The sequence below is a fragment of the Dama dama genome, chromosome 19, assembly GCF_033118175.1.
Source record: "Dama dama isolate Ldn47 chromosome 19, ASM3311817v1, whole genome shotgun sequence".
Classification (NCBI taxonomy): Eukaryota; Metazoa; Chordata; class Mammalia; order Artiodactyla; family Cervidae; genus Dama; species Dama dama.
The window spans coordinates 76,083,562-76,103,856 of record NC_083699.1 but is presented as its reverse complement, the minus strand read 5'-3'; the positions used below and the strand labels follow the sequence as shown (position 1 = coordinate 76,103,856).

The 20,295-nt window shown below is 46.1% G+C and overlaps 1 long non-coding RNA gene across 1 annotated transcript; it reads right to left on the bottom strand.

Moving 5' to 3' along the window:
- Positions 1-1,368: 1,368 nt before the first annotated feature.
- On the bottom strand, positions 1,369-17,809 carry LOC133073698 (uncharacterized). Its single transcript, XR_009697034.1, has 4 exons — positions 16,701-17,809; positions 13,889-14,057; positions 7,313-7,502; positions 1,369-1,947 (listed from the first exon to the last, which is right to left on the bottom strand). It is a non-coding gene; the product is annotated as an uncharacterized LOC133073698 (long non-coding RNA).
- Positions 17,810-20,295: the final 2,486 nt, after the last annotated feature.

The window sequence follows — 20,295 nt, the reverse complement described above, 5'->3', positions numbered from 1 at the left end:
CTACTGCTTGAGAAACCTTTAAAGGTGGGCTGGGTCAGACTTCCCTGGTGGTACCGTGGATAAGAATCTGCCTGTGCCAACGCAGGGGACATGAGTTCGATCCCTGGTCCGGGAAGATCCCACATGCCCCAGAACAGCTAAAGCCCATGTGCTGCCAACTACTGAAGCCCTCGAGCCTAGAACCTGTGCTTGGCAACAAGAGAAGACACTGCAACGAGAAGCCCGCACATTGCAACCAGAGAAACCGTGTGCAGTCACAAAGACCCAGCACAGCCAAAAACAAATAAATGTGAAATTTTTAAACAGTGGGCTGGGTCAGACCTCAGAGACCTCGCAGACCTGTTCAAAGAACTTAGTTGGACCTCAGTGCAGGGGCATCCTTGAAGAGTTTAAGATGGGAGATGAGACGGATTTGTGCCCCTGGTTTCTGCCACCACCCCTGCCCCACCAGGTATGTGGCAGGAAGAGGAAGATGCTTGTGGGGGCAGGGTGCTCAGTGAGATCAGATACCCTGGAGACTCCTGATAAGTTTCATTTGCTTAGCAAATATTATTCCTCCCCTCTTACTTTTAGCATTTTATTAAAATTTGTTTCTAAATGAGCAATACAGTTTTTATTATCTTCGCAGGAAGCAGCTTAATGTCAAGGGAAATCAAAATGTTTTTATTACCAAATGCGACGTATTTGCAGGAAGATTGCTCTGATGAAACCAGCCCCACTGAACCTCTGTGTGAGCCCTGGGTCTTCACCCTGCTGACACCCCCACACTACAAAGAGGGGTATCACTGATCTGGATAGTTCTCTTCTCTGAAAAAGAGAAAAATTAGAAATGTTATTCCATTCATAGTAAGTTCTTAAAGATCTAAAAATCAGAGGTTTTGTTTTTCACAAGTATTCCTCATTCTAAAACATGCTGGATGTGACTTCCCTGGCAGTCCAGTGGTTAGGACTTTGCTTTCCAATGCAGGGGGTCCAGGTTTGATCCCTTACTGGGGAGCTGAGATCCTACATACCTCAAGGCCAAAAGCCAAAACACAAAACAGAAGCAATGTTGTAACAAATCTAATTAAGACTTTAAAAATGATCCACATCAGAAAAACAAAAACATGGGGATTAAAAAAAAAGCTTGATTTTTTCATGTTACACCTGATTTCTCTCTTCTAGCTCAAATCCAGGCAAGTAACTTTGGCAAAAGATTAAGCCTGGCCAGTGATGCTACACGTACTCTTTTTGGTACTCACGTTTAAATGCCCTTTCAGACTTTGAGGAGACATAGGGGTTCCCCAAGCTTCCATGGTCAGACCTTGGCACTGGCTGAATTTACGTCTCCCAGTTCCCTCCCTCTACCTGATCCCTGATGCCCTGAGTCAGGAAGGCAGCTTAGCAACCTGCATCTAATTTTTTTTTCCTGGTAATGGCTGGTTCAAAGGTTCATAAAACTCTTCAACCTCTTTCTCCCCAGGGGAACACAATGTCTAGTCGTGAGTCTATGCAGAATGTGAGAGAGACAGCTGCTCTGTTGGGTTGGGGGCCACAGGCTACAAAGCAGAACAAGAGGTGCACCTGGGGTGCAACCTGGGGAGGCCAGCAGCTTCAGGACTGCCTAGTCCTTCTCCCACTTCTTCAGGCTCAGGGATGCTCCAAGTGTGGCTACCTCTGCTCAAGAAGTGAGCTGTAACCGATCAATATGCCGCATGGTTCATCTGGACTCAAATGCCTCTAGTTCAGTTCAGTTGAGCTGTGTGACCTCGCTGAACACAAGTTCAATATCTATGCACGTATGTGTACTCACGGGGCTGCGCTAGGTGGCTCAGTGGTAAAGAACCCGACTGTCAATGCAGGAGATGTAAGAGACGTGGGTTCGATCCCTGGATGGGGAAGATCCCCTGGAGGAAATGGCAACCCACTGCAGTATTCTTGCCTGGAGAATCCTATGGACAGAGAAGCCTGGCAGGCCACAGTTCATGGGGTCACAATGAGTTGAACATGATTGAGCACACACGAAGCCCTGTCATTGTGTACACACATAGCCTTGTCATGTGTATACGTATGTATGTGTATATAAACCCATACAAGTGCAAACATACACATCTATATAGTATATATAGGCAATGTGTGTAGATATATTTAAAGACGAAAATACAAAGATATGCCTTTTTTCTCACTGATTTTTAGAAACTGTAGCTGCTTCAGTGACTCCTTTAAAATATGAAAACTGAAACCCCCCATGCCCCATGCCCCTGCCTGTCTACATTAATAAGATTTTACCCAACACCTTTGTTAGCGTGGCTGCTATTCCAGGAGGCTCAGGCAAACGACTTGGTCATTCATTCCAGAAACCTCCCAAAAGGTCCACTTTCAGTGGGAAGTGTCAACACACAGTTCGTGCCCTGAAGTTCTATGAACCCCTGCCTTAAACTCCCTGCCTGGCTCTTCCCACCAGTGTGGCTCTGGCAGCATGATCTACACCTAACCCTAATCATACCTGTGCCCCCCAGCCCCCCACCTCCTAAGAGCCCCCAATTTCCATTCCAGGGCAAATCTCACCTGCCTCCCTCTGCCACAGAGGTGAGCTCTGCCTTACTGCCAGGACTAGCGAGCGAGCTGGGCTCTGTTTTGGTGAGTGAGTGGTGTTGAGGAGCCTGAACCTGACATTAATGGACCAGTTTTCCGTAGTTGGACAGAGATAAATTATTCAATAGAGTTAATAAGGAAAATTAAACAGCAGTCATGTTCCTGGTTGTAAAGATCTTTCAGTTTGGGTACAAATCGTCTGCTGTGAAACAGTAAGTTCCTGCACATTGAAGATGAAAGAGGGGACCTCCCTAGTGGTCCAGCAGCCAAGACTCCACGCTCCCAATGCAGGCGGCCTGGGTTTGATCCCTGGTCAGGAAGCTAGATCCCACGTGCTGAAACAAAGACCTAGGGCAGCCACATCAATAAATATAAATATATATATATATATATATATTTTTTTTTTTTAAATACTTTGTGCTGCCTTCAGCCACCGCCCCGCGCGCGGGCTCCCTCCGGCCTCCACAGCCTCCTCCCAGTTCTGCCTATATATTTTTTTAAGATGGAAGAAGACAGCAATCTCTTTTCTCCTTTACCAACTATGGCCTTCTAGAAGGAACGGCTCCCAGTTCCGCTAGTCACCCCCAGGCAGTGCCCTGGGAGGGACTGGAGATGGCCCCCAGTGCATTCTGGGTGTCAGAACGGGACTGAGAGAACCAACTGCCCAAGAGATGGAAGAGGAGGCCCAGAGACACCAGAGTGGCCCCTCCCAGGCCTCCAGGGATCCCTGTGGTCAGAGCACTGAGGTCTGCACTCCCTCTGCTTCTTACTCCTTCTGTAATCTCATAGGCAAATTGCTTACCTAGTTCCTTTATTCACAAAATTGACATAATAGCATATTTCTCCATCATGGAACATTAGATTAACCAGTGAATGAGGAGAGACTTTGCAAACTAGGAAGAGCTAGGCAAATCCAAGGGTTCATCTTTTCCAAACTGGTGTACTCCTGGGATGGGCTGGACAGAGGCATCCATACCTAGGGTGTCATGTATGGTTGTTCAGGTTGTGGACTGCACAACTACAGGGGTGTGTTTCACATCTGTAGTCATGCGAGATGCATACCTTTAACATGACAGCATCCAGCAAATGCCGGAAAGGATGATTTACTCTAATTCATGTGAAAGTGCTGAGCAAGCTTGGGTTGAGGTTGCCTGTCCAGCAGCATCTTGTAAGATGGGAGGAACGAACCCAATGGCAGTATTCTCCTCTACAAGGTTTGCAAAGTTAAATCACTGTTTTAGTGTCTTAACTGTTCTATGACTTAACTATAAGGCTAGGGGCCAGAAGGAAAACCATCAATCACTTTAAAACTATATCAAGTCACTTTAGACTGATCTAGAACCAAGCTCCTAAGTGTAGTGGTCAATCCAGGTATGAGTCCATCCTTCCAGAAACACAGAATTCTAAAACCATTTTGAAACAACATTTTAAAATAAGGAGACTTCACAGAAATCCAGTTCTCTATCTTTTCTTGAGAGATCTGGCTGCTCAGGCTCCATACCTTTTAGATGGAGCAGGGGTGGCCCCAGCTACCCTGAACCTGTCAACTTAAAGAAAAAAAATGCAGGGCTCCCCATGTGGTCTAGTGGTTAAAAATCTGCCTGCCAATGCAGGGGACACAGGTTTGACTTCTGCTCCAGGAAGATCCCACATGCCACAGAGCAAGAAAGCCCGAGTGCTACAACTACTGAGCTTGTGCTTTAGAACCCGGGAGCTGCAAATACTGAAGCCCGCATGCCTAGAGGCTGTGTTCCTCGACAAGAGAAGCCACTGCAGTGAGAAGCCGGTTCACCCGCACCCCAAAACAAGAGAAAACAAGAGCAGCCCCCATGGGCTGAAAAAAGAGAAAAGCCAGTGTGCAGCAACAAAGACCCGGCACAGCCAAAAATGAACAAATAAATCTCTTTTTAAAAAGAAAGAAAAAAAATGCAACAGAGCAGAGCTGAGTTTATCCAGGGACTTCCTGAGTCCAGGAGCCAGCCTATAGCAGCTCTGAGGGAACTGCCCCCAAGAGGTTGGGGAGAAGCTGGTTTATACATTATTTTTTGGCTGGAAAATACCTGCAGTCAATCATACATCTCGGTAAAAGGTTATCCACTGCTGGTCACAAAGAAGAGATATTTAGAGTAAGTGATGTTAGTACTTTGCTATATACGGGAAGATGCGGGAACCTGGGGTCACTGGCGTTCTCCCTGAGACACGCGTGGAGCTGTCTAGGGGCGGCTCGTCCACAGCACAGGGCACCTCCTCCCACGGGTACCTTCCTTCCTCTCAGCGCCCAGTCGGCGGACCCTGCCGTTGTTGCAGCTCCTCCCTTGTAGAACTGAGTGCTGAGCAGTCTTCGCTCTCCTCTGTGCATGTGGGCATCTGTGTGGCTGCTCCTGGCACGGAGGACCCTTGGGACCACTGGACCACCTGTTCCAGAAGCTCCGGGGTCCGGGCAGTGCTGAACATACAGCGCTGAGCTTCGGATACCCATCTCCCTGCAGCCTGAGACCAGAAGCTGCTGCCAACACTCCCATCTTCTTCTGTGCGGCCTCCCTGCTCCTCATGTCCTTACTTAGTGGGACGAGGAGAACAGAGGAGGGTCCCCCCCCCCATGCCTGCTTCTGCTCTCGGACACCCCCACAATTACTGATCATCTGCTGCGGGCCAGGCCTGTGCTGGAGGCTAAGGGTGGGCTTGTCTGTGTGCAACTGTTGTTCCACCAGAAAAGGTCGAAATTTGCAAACAATAAACACATAGTGTGGAGTGGAGCTAAGAGCAAAAAAGAAAAATTAAACCAGGGCAAGGAGGCAGAGAGAGGCTCCTTCTCACAAGGGAGTCAGGGAGGCCCTGACGAGAGGCTGGAGAGGAACGGGTGCCCCTCTGTAGGGTAATAGCTTTCCAGGTAGAGGCTCAGAGAGCAGCCCTAGGGGCTGCATGGGAGAAAAAATAGGAACCATGAAAGATGAGATAAGAGATGGGAGATTGAGGCAGGTGGTGGGAGCTCTTGGGGCCTCGGGAAGAATGCAGGTTACATTCTGAGTTGGATGGGAGCTGAGACATCACAGGGCTTGGTTTACACTTGGAAGGCGCACTCTGCTCTCTGCTATGTTCAGAATAAATTGCTGGTGAGCCACGTGGATGAGGGAGGTGCACAGAGACTCCGCGTTTGGTGGGGCCAAAAATCCTGGAGGATGGGACAGTGACAGAGCGATGGGATCAGCCTTAGTGAGTGGATGTGGGCGAGAGGCAAGTGGGGAGTCAGAGAGGACCCTGAAAACAACCCCTGGAAGGGAGGGGCCATTTACTGAGACAAAGAAGCAGATTTGGGGATGGTTAAGAATGTGGTCTTGGGAAGATTGAGTTTTAGATGCTTTTATGGGTTGAATTGTGTCCATTCTCAATTCACATGGTGAAGCCCTAACCCCCAGGACTTTGCATGTCCTGCATTTGGAGGTTGGGCCTTTAAAGAGCTGATTCAGTGAAGATGACTCTAATCCCATCTGATTGGCATCCTCACAAGAAGGAGAATCTGCATACAGAGAACAGGGATGGGATAGAGAGAAGACCGCTGAGGACGCAGATAGAAAACAGCCACCCACAAGCCAAGGAGAGAGCTCCAAGAGAAACCAGACCTGCCGACACCTTGAACTCAGGTTTCTGGCCTCCAGGCTGTAAGGAGCTGTGTTGTTCAACTCCTCACAGCACATGGTATTTCGTGACGGGTCCCAGGAAATTGACACGGCTGCCAACTGAGCCTCTAAGTGGAGACGGTCACTCTGTCAGAGCTGAGGGAAAGGACACTCAAGGCTGCAGTCACCAGCAGAGGATGATGCTACTGAGACCCCAGGTCTCGATGGACCCCCGGGCAAGGCGTGACCCCCATGAATGGAGCTGGTGTGGGGCAGGGGATCCTCAGGGGAAGGAGGATAAGAGGGCAGAGCCTGAGATGGGGGCAGGAGGGACCAAGCAGAGAGAGGTCCCGGGAGGCAGAACAAAGAAGGGGTTCCAGGCAGAAGGAGCAGCTGGCCTGTGATGTGAGGCGGACCAGACTGGACCCCAGCTTGATCCAGGGACCACAGTGAGGGTGATTTCAGTGACACCTCAAGTCCTTTAGAGGCACAATCTTAAGGCCCATTCACTATTGGAGGGTTTTCTTCTATCTTATTTACAGAAGGAAAACCCAGCCTAGGAATGGGCATTGCTGTGGGCTCTCCCTGTGGGCATGGACCCCTCATCACACACAGTCCTGTCTGTGTCTGGTGGAAGGATGTATCTAATCTGGTTCTTCTGGGAAGGACCGTCAGCTCCCAAGAACTGCTGGGCTGCCCCCATCACCCTTGGTTTCCAGGAAGCTCAGAAACAAACTTGCTGTGTTAACCTCTACAGTCGGCGTGCTCTGCTTCCTCTTCATCCTTCTAGTTTGCTTGTTTAACTTCCTTATTGCTCAGGTCTTTTTATTCTCTTTAGCAACCTTGCATCAGACTTTGGCGATAGGTGGCATATAAACTGATCCCAGGAAATGGAACACCTGTCCAGTCCACCCAGGTCCCCTTAGAGGGACTCTGAATCCTGGGTCTTCTTTTCAGGATATGTTTCATTATCAAGATGACTACATTAAATTCTCAAATTTTCAAACCAAATGAATCTACTTATTTCAATATAAAACTTTAAAAATAGATTCCAGGTCCCTCCTGCCCCCAATCACAGGCTCTGCCGTCTTATGCTGCCCCCCGGGTTCCCCCCAACACACCTGCACCATCCATGATGGCCATTCTCTTCCTAGGGGCCTGTCTAGACCCCAGCTCTCAGTAGCATCCTCTTCCCTGGGGGTCCATTGGTTAAGACTTTGTCTTCCTACGCAGGTGGTGCAGGGGGTGCAGGTTCGATCCCTGGTTGGGCAGCTAAGATCCCACATTCCTTGTGGCCAAAAATGAAACAACCTGTAAAACAGAAGCAATATTGTAATGAATTCAATAAAGACTCAAAATGATAATAATATTTTTTAAATAAATAAAAATAGATACCGTGCAACCCCATAGAAAGAAAGGTACAAAGGTAAAGAGCAGTTGGAGATAAGGAATCACTGCTGGTAGATGCCTCTATGGGCCCCATGGTACCGGGAGACACCCCATCTGGGGAAAAGGCAAAACCAGCAGAACCACAGCCCTTACTACTCAGGATGCCCGACTGTGTAACCGTTTCAAACAGGAACCCAGATCCCCGTGGAGAAGGTGACCAGAGGTCTATAAAGAGGAAGCTGAAACCCTCCTTTCTACTTAGAAAAGGGCAGAGTATAGACACGAAGCACTGCACCCCAGTCCTCTCTTCTCCTTCTCATCAAATTCTCTCCTCCTTTCAGTTTACAGCCTTTTAAAAGAATGCTCAGTAAGTAGTTCTCTTAGGGGTTTAGATTTTGGGACTAAAGAAACCCGAAAGAACCACTTCTGGTCACTTCTCTTCTTCTGCCACCTCCTTGTCCAGGAAATAAAAGTCCACAGCCAGCTCTAGCCGGGATGAGGTGGGAAAGGGGAGGTGTAAGAAAATATGAGTTAATATCTCAACATATGTAATCTGGAAAAGCTGCTGAAACCTCTAAGCCTCAGTTATCTCACCCATGATATGGGATAAGCAGCATCTGCCACCATGGGGTTGTGGGAAAGTCTGAAAGACACAAGCTTTAGCAGCCGTGGCACTGTGCTTGCTGGGTTTTGCACAAGCAGCCTGTTATTCCTGGACGTGGACAGCATCTGACAATTCTTTCACCCCATTCTCAGGTCACCTAAGAGGATGGAGCCACAAGAAAAGGGTCTTACTGCCTTGAGGAAAGAGCAGTGATGATGGTTTGATGCAGAACGAAAGGATAGGAGCATGTGGGGTACGAGCCTGAGAAATCGAAACACCAAAGGCCAGGTCTCAGGAAAGAAGCCTGTGGTCCAGTTCTCAAGGCCTGGGTATTTTTGTCTGGTTGTTCATCAGCGTTAAACTCATCGTTTCACCCACAACATTGGTGATGTGAACACAGACCAGAGCTCCTACCTAATGATAGTTTGACTTCCATGTATAAAGTATCTTCCTTCGTACTGAAATTTAACCAAAAGAAGTGAGAGAAGGACCACACATGTTATGGTTTCTGGCAAAGCTGGACTAATGTAATTTCCTGTAGGAAGGCATTAACTAAGCATCATTTTATCAGGCTGGATTTTGGGAGAATAAGTGAATTTCCGTGTTGGTTCTTATTCGGTGATAGCAAACAAAGGCCACCCAAAGCAAAGGGGAAAGTATTATAAAAGGGAGGGGTTTTAAAATATTGAAAAATAATTTATTTTAGAAAATATTTATTTATGTATTCTTGTGGCTGCCCTGGGTCTTCATTGTGGTATGTGGGGTTCTCTCTAGTTACCTCATGTGTGATCTTAGTCCCCTGACCAGAGATCAAACCAGCGTTCCCTGCAAGGTGAATTTTTAACCGCTGGACCACTAGGGAAGTCCCCATGGTCAATATTTTTGGAAACAACAATCTTTTGTACCAATGGTACAAAGTAATGACATAAATATTCAAATTTCTATTTCAGATTAAAATTTTTCATTATGTATAATGAAATTGTAATCACATAGGTGCTATAGATTTGTTTGAAATTGTTAGTCACTCAGTCCTATCCAACTCTTTGCGAGCCCATGGGCTGTAGCCCACCAGGCTCCTCTGTCCATGGAATTCTCCAGGCAAGAATACTGGACTGGGTAGCCATTCCCTTCTCCAGAGGATTTTCCCAACCCAGGGATTGAACCCAGGTCTCCTGAACTGCAGGCAGATTCTTTACCATCTGTTCCAGCCGTCATTGAATCAATGGACATGAGTTTGAGCAAACTGTGGGAGATGGTGAAGGACAGGGAAGCCTGGTGTGCTGCAGTCCATGGGGTCACAAAGAGTTGGACACAACTTAGCAACTGAACAACAACAATTGGTAGGTTACATTCTTCATACACAAATCCTGACTCCCAGTGTGATGGTATTAGGAGTGGGGACTCTGGGTGACTAGGTCACGAGGATGAAGTCTTCATGAATACAGTCAGTGTCTTTATGGAAGAGATCTGGGTGAGCTGAGGACCCAGTGAGAAGTCAGGCATCCACGGACAAAGGAGGCCCTCCTGACCACACTGAACATGCTGGCAAGCTGATCTTGGTTTCCCTTGCCCCAGCAGCCAGAACTGTGAGAGTTGCTTGCCGCGTGAGCCACCCAGTCTACGGTATTTATGTTATAGCAGCCTAAACGGACTAAGACAATAGGCTTAATTTTCTTAAGTTTGAAGGATCCACCATGTGCTCTGTATGTCTGTGGTGCCTCCTGAATGTGAAGAAGTTAGGTGTCACTAGCCTGCTTAACTGATGAGGCCCAGAGTTGGAGCATCTTGTTCAGAGTACCAAGGTGGTCCAGGCTGTGGCAGGGAGGGGCTGGAGTCCATGCCCACTGCGAATCCTTCAGTGTAGTTGTGTTGTCAGGCTGGGCACCTGTTACCAAGTCCAAGCTCCCTCTGCTCACCACATAAGTCAAGGAATCTGAGACCAGGTGTTGGGATCAGGAAGGGACTTTGTTCAGGAACCGGCTGATGGAGAAGATGGCAGGCTAGCTCCTCAAAATAACCATCTTGTCGGGGCCTGGTTCCCAGGTTCTTTTATGGATCAGAGATGGGGGAGGAGGTGAGGAAACAAAGTAAAAGACTGTTCAATCCTTGCAAAAGTCCCCTAGAATGGCAAGCCTCAGGCAGGGGGATATACTAGTTTCACCTCCTTATCTCCCTCAGGCAGGCCATTATGTATGCTTACAAAAGTGGCAAGATGTGGATTAAAATCACAGCAGCTCCAGTGTAAATTCAAAATTAACCCTTCCCAGTTAAAATTCCCCCCTCTCAATGCACATCCAAAATCTTGTGGGAGAAGGGGTGGACCATTTTGCTTGTCAGATGGATCTTCCTGGGAGTGCCTGCCATTGGTGCTGGAGTTTTAAATGTTGAGGCTTGTCTTCTTTTGTTCCTCTTGGAAAAATGCCTACTGTACACCTGTAGACTTAGAAATAATGAACTTCAAACTTAAGAAGCAGCATCTCAAGTTAAGAAATCTACCCATTTTCTATGCCTGGGAAGAAAAGATCCTGGAAAAGATCCTGATGCTGGGAAAGACTGAAGGCTGGAGGAGAAGGGGACGACAGAGAATGAGATGGTTGGATGGCATCACAAACTCAACAGACATGAGTTTGAGCAAGCTCTGGGAGATGGTGAAGGACAGGGAAGCCTGGTGTGTTGCAGTCCATGGAGTCACAAAGAGTCAGACATGACTGAGCCACTGAACAACAATGACAATGTATGGGAAGATACAAGATCCAGGGCTCATTAAGTCATATTTTATATATCTTAGCTACCTGGGGCCTGTAATCCTCCTGCATTCTCAGTTCTTCTCAGGACTCACCATAGGGAGTGGCTGCAGTCTGCTGACTGCCAGGTGGCAGGGATTCCCCTTCCTCGGGGCTTGCTAGCTCACATTGCCAGGGCTGCAGTTGCTGATCCCATTTCTCAGGTCTTCCCCTCTTGGGAGACATTTTATGATCAACTTTTGTCCCAAGGCACTGGGAGGCTCATCCCAGTTCAGGCAAAATTCTTGATATGCCACTCTAGGGGTTAAGTTTTGGACCAAGCCCCACCAATAATTAAAATTCTCTGGATTCTAAGTGTTAATATTACCCAGGAAGCACTACCCCTTGTTGTTTCTCCCCATACCTAGAATCACAGTGCTACAATTGTTTCCTCAAAAACGTTTAGTCATCAAAGTTATGATGGAGGCCTGATTTACACATTGTTTACTGCAAGAGACAACAGTCTTACAAATTGAACAGGATATAAGTAATGTAGACTGTGACATAGTGTAGCACAGAGACACCAAGCATGTTCTGAAAACAAATTTTTAATGATTATTATAACTAGTTGTAATCCAGTTACAATAATCAAGGGACAAAAGGAACCATGACTGATTTAATGAGCTATCTGCAGTTTCATTGTACTGGCCATGCACACTTATGCATGGCTTAATCTTTGAGACAAGCATATATTACTGGCAGGATCAACCAGGTAGAGAGAAAAGGGAAAATGTTCCAAACGGCATAATCTGCCAAACTGTTGCAAGTCATAATTAGTTGAAGAAGTTTTTTTCTTACATCTGAAAAACACAGATTTAAACTGGTGATCCTTTGAGATAGAAACCATAAAAATTGCAACCATATTTACCAGTTTATTTAGTTCTCTGTAACCAATCCTTTTTGTTTTGCTTTATGAAGTCATCAAGTTTCTCATTAGAATTCAATTTTTTTTTAAATTCAGTTAAGTATAATGGTCTGAAAGTTAGAAACTTGTTTTTATCTGAAAGTCCTTTCCTTAAATCTTAAAGAGGAGGCATTTTTACAAAGGCCTCAGAGTGAAACCATAACTGTTTATATTAACAAAAAATTAAAGAAGTTTAAATTTGATTAAAATGCAATTGGCAAAGCAACCTGATTACTGTTATGATATATAACATCTTCAGTTCAGTTCAGTCACTCAGTTGTGTCTGACTCTTTGTGACCCCATGAATCGCAGCACTCCAGGCCTCCCTGTCCATCACCTATTCCGGGAGTTTACTCAAACTCATGTCCATCGAGTCGATGATGCCATCCAGCCGTCTCATCCTCTGTCGTCCCCTTCTCCTCCTGCCCCCAATCCCTCCCAGCATCAGGGTCTTTTCCAATGAGTCAACTCTTCACATGAGGTGGCCAAAGTACTGGAGTTTCAGCTTCAGCATCAGTCCTTCCAATGAAACCCAGGAGTGATCTCCTTCAGGATGGACTGGTTGGATCTCCTTGCAGTCCAAGGGACTCTCAAGAGTCTTCTTCAACACCATAGTTCAAAAGCATCAATTTTTCGGCACTCAGCTTTCTTCACAGTCCAACTCTCACATCCATACATGACCGCTGGAAGAACCATAGCCTTGACTAGATGGACCTTTGTTGGCAAAGTAATGTGTCTGCTTTTTAATATGCTATCTAAGTTGGTCATAACTTTCCTTCCAAGGAGCAAGCATCTTTTAATTTCATGGCTGCAATCACCATCTGCAGTGATTTTGGAGCCCCCAAAAATAAAGTCTGACACTGTTTCCACTGTTTCCCCATCTACTTCCCATGAAGTGATGGGACCAGATGCCATGATCTTAGTTTTGTGAATATTGAGCTTTAAGCCAACTTTTTCACTCTCTTCTTTCACTTTCATCAAGAGGATTTTTAGTTCCTCTTCACTTTCTGCCATAAGAGTGGTGTCATCTGCATATCTGAGGTTATTGATATTTCTCCCAGCAATCTTTCAGATAACTAAAAATATGACTGATAACATTCTACCAGGACATATCAGATTCTTAGGTTCTAGAATATCTGTACCATCTACCACAAAGCTTGAAGTTTATTATTCATTTGACAACACTTCCCTTGTAGTTTAACATACCAAAAGAACCTTATTTAATATCTCCCTTTGGGGTCCCTCAGAGGACCTCTGAAGCACCCCAGAGTTAGCTGGAGGTCAAAGGAACTTTATTATAATTTGATTTGGGAAGCCTTGTCAAAGGAGCACCAAGTAACATTTTAAAACACGACCAGACCATGGGTCACCACGAAACTTAGCTAAAGCGATAATAGAAGATTTCAAAGGCAAACACAGATTATTTAAAAGGTAACTAAAACTCTGTTATCAAAAGGCAGTTTAACATCTTCAGAAAATTTGTCCATTTTAAGAGAAAGAAAAGTGAAATTTATTTTTCACATTAGCTTAAAGTTTCATTTACTCAATAAAACTTGTCTAAACCTTAGTCAACCTGACTGATCATGTGCAAGACCATTATATCATTATTTTAGCACAATTTTAACTTTTAAGATGTAGAATATCCAAAGAGGTTCTAAAACCTTATTTCTAAAAGTTCCTTTATGTTTAATTGGGCCTCCACCCACTTGTAGGTGTATCACTTAGCTTGCTTATGTGGCACAAAGAGTGTGGGTTGAGGTTCAAGGTCCAGTGGAAATTGACTAGTCCACCATCCTGGACCTATTTGCTTATATTCAGCCTCTGTAATGTCCTTGGGTTATGTCATTCTTTCAGACTGTGCCCTGCCCCCTTTCCTTCTGTTTCATTCCCCCTGCTCAGAGATTTTATTCCCATATTCTTAAGAAAAGTAAAAGGGTGAAGGTCTACCTTCTGTAATTGCTTTAAGGCAGAGTGAAGCTTTGACCCTGCCTGTCACGGAGCAAAAATCTCAGAATACCTGGTCTAGGGACCCAGGGGCAGGACAGACTTGTTTTCATCTATGTGGGCTGGAATCCTCACAACAGTCATCATTTTCATGTGGAATGGCTGCAGCTGCTTCCATGACCTCTTTGTGAATCTCCTGGATAATGAAGCCCTTACTATAGAGCATCAGAGTACAAAGGTATCTATAAATGACAAAAGACATCAAAGTCACGGTTAAACATCTGATCAATTGACAAAGGGATTTGAATAAAACTTAATTCTTAACCAAAGTAACCAGAGATCTCAAAAACAAATACATATCACTTAACCAGGCAGAAACATATTTTCTTGGGCTTCCCCGGTGGCTCAGATGGTAAAGAATCTGCCTGCAATGCAGGAGACCCAGGTTCAATCCCTGGGTCAGGAAGATCCTCTGGAGAAGAGAATGACAACCCACTCCTGTATTCTTGCCTGGGAAATCCATAGGACAGAAGAGCCTGGTGGGCTATAGTCCGTGGGGTCACAAAGAGCTGGACACGACTGAGGAACTAACTCATACAAAGGCAAAAATCTCACATAATCCATCATCAAAATGACACTCCAGGAAAGCTTTCCTCTGAACAGAAAGAAAAATCAAATCCACTCCCAGCTTACTCCCAAAAAAGACTCATTTGCCCAACCAAATTCAATTCAGTCTTAGGAGGTCCTGATCATACATAACTCTTCAGCATTTTTTTATTTCTCACACCTTCTACTAAAGCACATATCTTAGTTTTCTTAAAGTTTTTTCCACATTGAGGTACATTTTGGCTCACAAATTTTTAATAGATATAATGCCTCGTTTATGCTAAACTTAGGCACAATGAAAGTATTACACTTAATATTAAATTTAATGTGTTGATGACTCAAGACATGTCTATATTATTATTATTATTAGGTCAACAAACTTAAACATTATACCATGTACTAATTTAATATCAAATATTTCCCAGTTCACGTGAACCTGAAATTCAAATTAACTGTGGCAATGTAATAAAAAAAAAAGACATATACAGACACACAGTGAGACCTCAGTTCTTATTTTGGTTTCAATCCTGAGTCAGATGCAGTACTATAAAACCCATTAGTTTGCAAAAAGCTTGGATTAAAACTGGGTTATCAGCAGATTTTTATTTTTCCTATTCTAAAATCACATTCCAAACCATCAGAGAGGAAACCAGATAGGACATCTGCATCTCACAGATACACAGAAATGTACATTTCCCTCTAGGGTCTCTCCGTTTTGCTTTACTGAATCCCCACTGTTGTTTATTTAGATTGTTTTTCCCTCTTCCCTCTTATGCAGCGGTAGATGGAGTCCTGGTGCCCCATGGGTTGCTGCTGGGCCATGCCAACCTGGGGCATGACCGTGAACGTGACTCAGGCCTCACACAAGCCACTGGCCCCAACAAAGTGAAGCAAGGGGGTCAGAGTGGGTGCAGACCTGGATACCTGGTGGGGAGGGAGACTCAGAGGGGGCCAGCCAGGCGCAGGGACACTGGTGAAGGTAGAGCATCAAAAGAGGGCCAGACTTGGCCCCACCATCATGGATTCCCCATCATGTGCATGGGACCAGCCCTGCCCCGGACACTGTGGGGTGTACCCAACAGACCACTGTGGTGCCAGGAAGCTCTCAAGTGTGAAGGAGGGGAGCTGACCACAGAGGCCATGGGTCTATTTTGCCCATTTATCTAATACATGCCTGAGAATGCTTTCCTCTGGGATGGACAGAGTATTCTCCACTTTTATAAGCCTCATAATATCAAAATACAAAAGACCTACACATATTTCAACAAAAGTGGCACAAATTTCAACATCAATGCACAGATGAGCCAGTGCTCAGATCAGGTGAGTAGGCTTCACCCTACAGAACAAATGAACCAATTTTGCCTAGATAGCTTACCCCCACAAGAATTAGCTCCCCAAATGAACTGATTCTGATTCCCACTCGGGTAAATAGGCTTTACCCTATAGAACAGAGGGCTTTTGCTGGTGGCTCAGATGGTCAAGCATCTTACCTACAATGCAGGAGACCCGGGTTCGATTCCTGGGTCAGGAATATCCCCCAGAGAAAGAAATGGCAATCCACTCCAGCATTCTTGCCTGGGAAATTCCATGGACAGAAGAGCATGGCAGACTACAGTCCATGAGGTTGCAAAGAGTTGGACACAACTAAGCAACTAACACATTCCAAATATGCTACAGAACAGAAAAGCCAATTTCAACTAGGCATCCTACCCTACAATAATTAGTTCCCAAACGAGCCAGTTCCCACTCGGATAGTCCAAAAAACACCTTCCCCCTCCAACAGGGTACCCCAACCAAATTAGTTTGTTCTATAAAGGAAATATATTCTCAGGATGCACACCGGAGTGATCTATCCCACAGAAATTGAGCCCATCAACTTGTAACACGAGAGCACATGCAAACTACAAACCAGTTATCGGATTATGTAGACTAAGGGAATGGTTACCCACCCCAGTATTCTTGCCAGAAGAATTCCATGGACAGAGGAGCCTGGCAGACTACAGTCCATGGGGTCACAAAGAGTTGGATACAACTGAGAGAGTAACACTTTCACTTTCAATTCACCCTACAAATTAAGTCAGTTCCTGGTCCCAACGGCCAAATGCTGGGGGTAGCCATCACTGCTTTCAAGGAATCTTGAAGGAAAGATCCCCAAAACAAAGGGTCCTGGCAGCTCCTGATATTGGTGTCAATACCCCTTGACCAGGGCTGGCTAGCTACGGACAGCAAGGCTCCTGCACTGGTGCTTCAAATTGTTACCCCAAGTCCTCTCTGCTCACCGCAAGATAAGTCCATGAATCCAAGAGGAAGTGTTGGGATCAGGAAGGGACTTTATTCGGGAGATGGCTGATGAAGAAGACAGCAGGCTAGCACTGCAAAATATCCGTCTAGTCTGGACCTGAATGCCAGGTTCTTTTATGGATCAGAGATGGGGGGAGGTAAGGAAACAAATGAAAAAGGCTATTCGATCCTTGTAAATGTCCCCTAGAATAACAAGCCTCAGGCAGGGGAATGTGTTCGTTTCACTTCCCTACAGTCCTCCACAGGTGGGTGGCTCGGGCTGTCTCCCTGAGGCCGGCCATTCAGTTCAGTTCAGTTGCTCAGTCCTGTCTGACTCTTTCCAACTCCATGGACTGCAGCATGCCAGGCTCCCTGTCTATCACCAACTCCCAGAGCTTGCTCAAACTCATATCCATTGAGTTGGTGATGCCATCCAACCATCTCATCCTCTGTCGTCCCCTTCTCCTCCTGCCTTCAATCTTTGCTACTATCAGGGTCTTTTCCAGTGAGTCAGTTCTTCGCATCAGGTGGCCATAAGTACTGGAGATTCAGCTTCAGCATCAGTCCTTCCAATGAATATTCAGGACAGGTTTCCTTCAGGATTAACTGGTTTGATCTCCTTGCAGCCCATTCTGTATGTTTATAATAACAAACGTGGCAAGATGAGGGTTAAAAGTCTCAGAAGCAGATCCAGCATGAATTAACCCTTCCCAGTTACACACTCATGTCCCAGGGGGCTGTGGTCAAGAAGAGTACCAGGCCAGCACTGTACCAAGCCATCCTCCCGCCCCCAGGTGGCCCAGCACGGTGGATGGGCAGGTTCTACATTCCAAGTTTACTTCTAGGCCACAGAGCAAGTGCTGGCCAGGTTGTTAGAAGTGTGGTCCCCTGTCCTGTTTAGAAGAGGGGCTGACAGCTAGGAGACAGGGTGGGAGCTGGGACTGGTAGAAATGGAGACTCAGCCAGAGACTGAAGTGAGTCCTGACCCTTCCTCGGCAGGGCCTGTGTGGCCGTATCCACAGTTGGGGTTGGGGGCCCTGCCTGCCCCCAGGACGGGCCTCTGTCCTTCCCCCAGCAGACTCGCTGCTTGCTGAATGTTCGCCTTCTCTGCTTCTCCCCTCTCTCACTAGCTGCACAAGGAAACACTTTCCCTCTTCCACTGGCCAGTCACCCAGAGCCCAGCCTGCCTGGTTTTTCCAGTTGGACCAGAAACAGCCGGCTGCAGAGGCGATTAACCCCTGGGGCCCCTGGGGTTCTTTCTCTGGGTCTAGAGGAGAGAATGGCTCCCTGAGCAGGCTCTGCCGTGACTGGAAACCTCAGGCAGCGTCCCTCATTGGACGTGAACGTGTCCAAGCTGGGAGTGTAGTGAAGAATACCTGGGTTTGGGTTCCACTCTCCTAGATTTCAGGGGTACAGCTGTTGGCCAGCGACCTTGTCCTGCTCTGTAACGTAGGGACTTAGGGGTGAGCCTGTCCCTGCCCATGGTGCCAGCAGTTCCAGGAAATGATGGATCTGAACAGGGTTTGAAAAGACAAGAAAGAGCAAACCATTGCACAGTTCAATTCAGTTCAGACGCTCAGTTGTGTCCAACTCTTTGTGACCCCATGGACAGCAGCACTCCACGCATGTGCTATTGCGCAGAACCAAACAAAACCGCCACCCCAGCCGGTGGAGACCAGCACCTAGAAAAGGAGGGAAGCCTGGCTTTTTTTGGCATCAGCTTGTTCCAGCTAACCTTCTGTGTCAACAAACCCGCTGTTTACACAGCTCTGGGAACCCAGTGCTGCGTGGAGGGGGATGCATGTTTGTAAGAGACTACTAGGGCCAGACCCACAACACATGGGGGGTGGATCTTCTCTGATTTGAAAAGATCCCCTGGAAGGAGTAAAATCCAAAATCCTAAATCCAAAAGCAGATCAAGGGCAGATGTCTATTTAAAATGAGAATCCATATTGCAAAGATACTCATTAAAGGAAGTAAAATCAGCGATGTAACAATCAAAATTATGATGCTGAAGCTGAAACTCCAATACTTTGGCCACATAATAGAAAGAGCCAACTCGTTGGAAAAGACCCTGATGCTGGGAAAGATTGAAGGCAGGAGGAGAAGGGAGCGACAGAGGATGAGATGGTTGGATGGCATCACCAACTCAACGGACATGAGTTTGAGCAAGCTCCGGGAGTTCATGATGGACAGGGAAGCCTGGCGTGCTGCAGTCCATATGGGGTCGCAAAGATTTGGAAACGACTGAGCAACTGAATAACAAAAGAGCTGGTGCTGCTGCTAAGTCACTTCAGTCGTGTCCTATTCTGTGCGACCCCATAGATGGCAGCCCACCAGACGCCCCCATCCCTGGGATTCTCCAGGCAAGAACGCTGGAGTAGGTTGCCATTTCCTTCTCCAAAGCACGCACGCATACTAAGGCTCTTCAGTTGTGTCCAACTCTGTCCAACCCCATGGACAGCAGCCCACCAGGCTTCTCTGTCCATGGGACTCTCCAGGCGAGAACACTGGAGTAGGTTGCCATTTCCTTCTCCAATAACAAAAGAGAGGGAGGAGTAATTGAAGCGTTCGAATAAATAAAGTTCTTGTCTATTGGAACAAGAATATGTGCACATCAGTAGTGGTATTTTTGTAGTCTGAAGATAACCATGAAATACTGATACTAGAAATATTTAAGAGTAATTGCATTGCTTGTAAGAATCTGTTCTACAATAAAAGGACTGGAGATATAGTTATTGGCTTTTCATTCCTTCTGTGCTGCTTCATTTTTATACTACATGGCATGAGTTCATTTTTTAATACAATCAAACATAGAGCAAAAGTATTTAGAGATATGATTAAAGTGTTTCATTTCAAAAGAATAAAATGAGTAACCACAATAAACTGCAAATTCTAACAAACAGTACCATGATAGCATAATTCAGAAGAACAGACTAAGGGTTTTATTTACTCTATAATATCTTTTAAACTACATTTTGGGGGTTATTCTTTGCTTACTTCTTATGAAAGCAATTTAAAATAGCATTTCTTTCTTTTTTTTTTTTTATTAGTTGGAGGCTAATTACTTCACAACATTTCAGTGGGTTTTGTCATACATTGATATGAATCAGCCATAGATTTACACGTATTCTCCATCCCGATCCCCCCTCCCACCTCCCTCTCCACCCGATTCCTCTGGATCTTCCCAGTGCACCAGGCCCGAGCACTTGTCTCATGCATCCCACCTGGGCTGGTGATCTGTTTCACCATAGATAGTATACATAAAATAGCATTTCTTTTTAAAAAATATTTTGTGTATTTGTTCATTTGTTTGTCTGTGCCGGGTCTTAGTTGTGGCCTGTGGGATCTCGTTCCCTGACCAGAGATTGAACCCAGGCCCCACGCTTTGGGAGCACAGAGTCCTAACCAGTAGACCACCAGAGAAGTTCCTGAAAACAGCACTTTTATGGAGAAGGGGAAGACGCCTCTGCCTTTCTCTAGCAGGGCAGCCTCTGGCTCCATAGATCTAGAACCTTTGCTCTGTTCCACTTCCCACAAGAAGGGGCTGGACACCCCAGGACATGCTGCACTCATATGATGAGGAGACACCTG